The sequence below is a fragment of the Anomaloglossus baeobatrachus genome, chromosome 4 (assembly GCF_048569485.1).
Source record: "Anomaloglossus baeobatrachus isolate aAnoBae1 chromosome 4, aAnoBae1.hap1, whole genome shotgun sequence".
NCBI lineage: Eukaryota > Metazoa > Chordata > Amphibia > Anura > Aromobatidae > Anomaloglossus > Anomaloglossus baeobatrachus.
Genome location: NC_134356.1, coordinates 678,980,973 through 678,986,907, shown reverse-complemented (window position 1 = coordinate 678,986,907; position 5,935 = coordinate 678,980,973). Strand labels below are relative to the sequence as shown.

At 49.0% G+C, this 5,935-nt stretch overlaps 1 pseudogene; it reads right to left on the bottom strand.

Moving 5' to 3' along the window:
* Positions 1-5,485: 5,485 nt before the first annotated feature.
* Positions 5,486-5,599, bottom strand: LOC142304862 (U6 spliceosomal RNA; annotated as a pseudogene).
* Positions 5,600-5,935: the final 336 nt, after the last annotated feature.

The following is a 5,935-nucleotide window of genomic DNA, read 5'->3' as shown; positions in this document are numbered from 1 at the left end:
AAATTAGTGAGTAACCTCAGCACTCTAAATCTTCCAGACTAAGTCAGTAAGTCACAACGGAGAGTAATGCAAAATCACTCTTTATTGGTCCGTATTAAGAAAAAAAAAATTTTCATAAGCATATATGTTTTTGTCCAAAACAAGTTGCAAATGACGTTTCGGCCTGGGCCTTCGTCAGATTGGACTTATCTGCATGTAATCCTGAAAAATGACAATAATCAGTATCACATAAGAGTGAGAGAACAATAACATAAACTTGAACAATGTAGAGGTACAATTGGGATGCAGCAAAAAAATTGCAACACAGCAAGAAATGAAACACATGATACAAATGTCATAATACAGTACAAGGACAATATAGTAATGACAAATATGGGGTCAGAGTAGACTTAGACAGCTCTGGTACGAAAGAGATGTCAATCATAAAGTAACATGTGCAGTAGGTGTAGAGCTACACTATGCATGGCAGAGCTAATGGGTAGACCGACCATAGAAAAAGAACGGAGTGGAGAAAAAGTGGAGACAAAAATGGAGAAAAAGTGGAGAAAAAGTGGAGAAAAAGTGGAGAATAAGTGGAGAAAAAGTGGAGAAAAAATGGAGAAAAAGTGGAGAAAAAGTGGAGAAAAAGTGGAGAAAAAGTGGAGAAAAAGTGGAGAAAAAGTGGAGAAAAAAGTGGAGAAAAAATGGAGAAAAAGTGGAGAAAAAATGGAGAAAAAGTGGAGAAAAAGTGGAGAAAAAGTGGAGAAAAAATGGAGAAAAAGTGGAGAAAAAGTGGAGAAAAAGTGGAGTAAAAGTGGGGAAAAAAATGGAGAGAAATAGTGGAGAAAAAGTGGAGAAAAAGTGGAGAAAAAAATGGAGAAAAAGTGGAGAAAAAATGGAGAAAAAAATGTAGAAAAAGTGGAGAAAAAATGTAGAAAAAGTGGAGAAAAAGTGGAGAAAAAATGGAGAAAAAGTGGAGAAAAAGTGGAGCACCCTTTGGTGCCTTTCATGTGGCACTAAGGGTTGCTTAGCTTTGTATTTAGCCAAAAAAATGACATAGGGTTCCCCCTAGTTTTGTAGCCAGCTAGGGTAAAGCAGACGGCTGCAGCCTGCAGACCACAGCTGGCAACCTCACCTTGGCTGGTAATCCAAAACTGAGGGCACCCCACGCTGTTATTTTAAATTAAATAAATAATTAAAAAAAAAAACACGTAGGGGTCCCCCAAAATTGGACCACCAGCCAAGGTAAAGCAGACAGCTGGGGCCTGATATTCTCAGACTAGGGAGGTCCATGGTTATTGGACTCTCCCCAGCCTAAAAATAGCAGGCCGCAGCCGCCCCAGAAGTGGCGCATCCATTAGATGCGCCAATCCTGGTGCTTTGCCCCAGCTCATCCCGCGCCCTGGTGCGGTGGCAAACGGGGTAATATATGGGGTTAATACCAGATGTGTAATGTCACCTGGCATCAAGCCCTGGGGTTGGTGAGGTCAGGCATCTATCAGATACCCGACATCATCAACCCAGTCAGTAATAAAAAAAAATAGACGACAACCACATTTTTATTTGAAAAAACACTCCCCAAAACATTCCCTCTTTAACCAATTTATTAGAATGAAAAACAAATCCAGGTCTGGTGTAATCCAAGGGGTTGCCATGACGATCCACACTGTCCCAGTCAATGAAGAGCAGGATGTTCCCCATTGGCTGGGAGAGCAATGCAGTGACCTGAGCTAACATCAATGGGTCAGCCCAGGTCACTGCAGGGGGATGACAAGTGCTGCTGTCAGCGAGGTACATTACCTGCGCTGATCTCCAGCACACTGACAGCCCCTGTCACTGAGTTCAATGACCGGCGCCTTCACACCAAGTATCGCGAGAGGTCCGTGACGTCACCGCTAGTCAGTCTCGGGTCGGAAGCGAGAGGTGATGTGACAAGCGGCGGCCATGGAGGACAGTGACAGCGCTGAGGTCGGGATGGCGGGACTTCATCACCGCAGGTAAGCCGAGCGGGACCATGTGTATGTGTGTGTGTGTGTGTGTGTGCGTGTATGTATATGTGTACATGCCGCGGGCAGGAGGGGGTGGAGCGAGCTGAGCGGGGAAGTGTGGGCTTACTGCACGTAACTAAGATAAACATCGGGTTACTAACCAAAGCGCTTTGCTTGGACACCCGATGTTTATCTTGGTTACCAGCTTCTGGCAGGCTGCCAGCGATGGCTCCTGCACACTGTAGCTGTAAAAAGCCCTGCTTTTTGCTGCTAGAACCGTTCTCGAACGTATCTAGAACTATCGAGCTTTTGCAAAAAGCTCGAGTTCTAGTTCGATCTCGAACAGCCCCCAAAATCACTCGAGCCTAGAACTGGAGAACCTCGAACCTAGAACCGCGCTCAACTCTAGTGCTTGATGCAAATCAAAACATCCTGTTTGCAACTAGGGCACAAGTGCTGCCACTGATGGGGTGTCGGTGTGGCCCAATTTTTGGAAAAAAGGGAGACTCCGCTTGGAGTAACCCTTGTTTACATTGTTTTTAAAAATGATCCAAGGTGCACAGCGCTGGGATCAGGAAAAACTTTGCTACCTACCCCGGTGTCATGCTGGGGACGGTTAATTATGGCGTATTTTTGAATGTGCTTGATGCAATCTAGCTGTGAAGTGTACAACTGGGGCACAAGTGCTGCCACTGATGGGGTGTGTGTGTGTGGCCCAATTTGTGGAAAAAAGGGAGACTCCGCTTGGAGTAACCCTTGCTTACATTGTTTTTAAAAATGATCCAAGATGCACAGAGCTGGGATCAGGAAAGACTTTGCTACCTTCCCCGGGGTCATCCTGGGGATGGTTAAGTATGGCGTATTTTTGAATGTGCTTGATGCAAATCTAGGTGTGAATTGTACAACTGGGGCACAAGTGCTGCCACTGAAGGGGTGGGTGTGTGTGTGGCCCAATTTTTGGAAAAAAGGGAGACTCCGCTTGGAGTCACCTTGCGGTGTTTTACATGATTTTAGAAGGGCGTGCCATGCCTATATCTGTGTCTCCTCCTCTTTTTCCTTGTCCTGCTCTTTTGTTTTCGCATGAGTATATGTCCTTGTCACTTTCGCATGTGTTTGTGTTGTGTTGTGAGTTGTTTGTCACCTTTTGGACACCTTTGAGGGTGTTTCCTAGGTGTTTTTATGTGTTTGTGATTGCCTGCCATTGTTTCCTATGCGGTTCGAGTTCGGTTCGTCGAACGTTCGACGAACTGAACTCGAACCAGACCTCCGTTCGACGAACCGAACTCGAGCCGAACCACTACCGGTTCGCTCATCTCTACTCCTGGGGTGTCCAACATCCCGAAGCAGTGCGCTGGTCCCAAGACTAAGAGGATGACGTCCGTGGTCAGGAGTAGCCAGTCCACTTGGGGGAGAAAAACTCCTTCTCGATATGGAAGAGGACTGAAGCCACCAGCAAAGCGCATACCTGACTGAAGGTGTCAGGTGAAAAGTTCGTCCAAGGAAAAGGGGGCTCTTGTCCCAGGCAGCTAGAAGCGCAAGCTGCAGTGGGCGGTGGTGTGGCTAAGCGAGCAGCATTGCCTCTATAGCCGCCGCTATCCTACCTACCACTCTCATACTGAATCGTATGGAGCGAGAGGAGTACGTAGAGGTCAGTGTACCGCTTGTTGTAGAGAGGTCGCACTTGTCTTGTGGGGAAAATATCAAGCCCCGAAGAATGTGTCCAGGGACATGCCCAGGGAGCCGAGGGTAGGGTCACAAATGAAAAAAAAAAATAAAAAGAAGTCCTGAACCACAAAGCGGAGGAACTTTTGGTGAGCTGGAGCGATGGGTATGTGCAGGTAAGCGTCCCTGATAGCTAGGGAGGCAAGGAATTCTCCTTCGACCATAAAAGTAATAATGGACCCTAGGAAGTCCATTATTAATCTCCTTACGTGCACATGTTTGCTCAGGTGTTAGAGGTCCAGGATGGGACGAACTGACCCGTCCTTTTTTGAGGGCCATGAGAGGTTGGAAATAGAAGGCCTTGAATCTTTCACCGTCCGGAACAGGTACCATCACCCCCGTCGTTTGGAGGGAGTGGATTGTTGAGGAGAAGGCCTCGTGGTGTTTTGGAGCCTTTGGGGGGGTGTGAGAGAAAAGACTGACCAGGGGATCGGGTCCAGAATTCAATGTGGTAACCGGAAGACACAAGGTATCACACCCATTTGTGGTCTGAGGTGGCGGCCCAGATAGAGGAGGACGAGACTCCTCGGTCTTTGTCTAGACTGCCAGGACGAGGTGGACTCGAGGAGGGCTGAGAAGGTTGTGCCCTGCGTGTCTAGTAAAAAACATCCTGGGCTAGAGTTGGGGCAGGCAGGGACTCTTTTTCTCCCGTGGCGTCAGACAAAAAAAGAGCCTGTCCAGATGATCGGCAAACCATCGGCCTGGAAAGTAGTACTGTGAGAGGCTTCTTAGAGACGGAGTCCGGTCTCCATTATCGGAACCAGAGGGCCTTACGAATGGCTATGGTATTTGAGGCGGCAATAACTGCGCAGGTAGCAGCGCCGAGGGAGGCCTGCATGAGGTACTCTGTCGCTGCAGCAATGTGAACTGTTACATCTGTGAGGGTCTGAGGGAAACTGGTAGTCCCACACGGAAGGGGAGAGGGACCCGCGGCCTCGAGGCAGAGCGATCCAGCTGCTCCACTTGTCTTTCTGTCGGGTCCTTTAAGGAGGATCCATCAAGTAAAAGACAGGAGTGATCCTTCAGGCAGGAGGAAGCCGGGTGACGGTCCACCGAGGCCGGATCAGCCCAGCCCTTAGAGACAGCTAAGCCAAAGGGGTACCGGGACTGCACGAGTTTACGGATACCGAGGCGGCGTTAAAATCCCTTTTTTTTTTTATTGCTGCAATAAGTCCATCGCAGCTTGATCGCTCGGGGAGGTTGAAACCAAGGAATCATCCCGGTACAAACATCATTCCCCTTCCTCCGGCTCCTCAGAGACCGCTGAACATGTGGGAGAACCCAATCTGTGTACCCCAGAGGGAGAACCATGGGGGTCACGCCCTTTTTCTGATCTGCAACTGGTGACGCAGAGGGCTGATTCTTATCAGAAGGACCCTCTATAGAGGTGTCATCAGGCTGTGTTCTGTCCAGGGGCCCCGAGGGGTGTGAGGATGATGTTGCATAGCCAGCACCAGGTTCTGGGAACTGTGCCCATTCCGTAGGACTGAGAGCCGTAGGCTCTGGGCTGGCAGCGGTTGTTGCGGTGGTGGCGGGGGGGGTAAGCTACATTGGCACCGGACTCACAGAAGGAAGAGGTGCTATCATCCCCTAGTAGCTCAGCGTCTTATAGTTGTTGCTGTAGTTGTGCAGGGCATAAAACATGTGACGGCAGCCCCTGGCTGATGAGCCACAAACTGATTGTAATGAGGGAGCAATGCTCTGCACAGCTAATATGCAAGTGAGGCTATAACTCACCTAGAACACTTATAGCCCTTCCCCCCCCCCTCCTCCTATGTCACAGGTCCTGTGGGAAGGAGGATGTTGAATGTTTCACGAATTTCCATGTCATCCTTGGCCTGCTGTGCAGGGGCCATGCTAATCTTCTGTGTAGCTCTGCATTTGAGCATATGTGCTGCCAAAGCTAGCACCCTGTGTGGGGGGGCGTGGCTTATCGAGTGTTGGAGGGGACGGGGCTTAGCTCTGACAAGAAGGCATGAGAAAATATAATAAACAAAAAATGGTGGGAAGGGACTCCCCTTCCCTCCTCCAGCCCTGCACAACAATGGTGGACAGAAAAACCTCTATAAGTGTACCACAGCTGCGGCTGCACTGAGCCCAGAGAGCTCTCCCCTCCCCCCGCCACAGGTGGAAGCTATGTAGGAGTCTGCAATCACAGCCCATGTGCATCCAGTCAGTGTGACCTTTGCTCAAATTTCCTGTTAGAGAGCCAGTGTGCAGATTCTGACGCCTGCTGGCAGAACTTA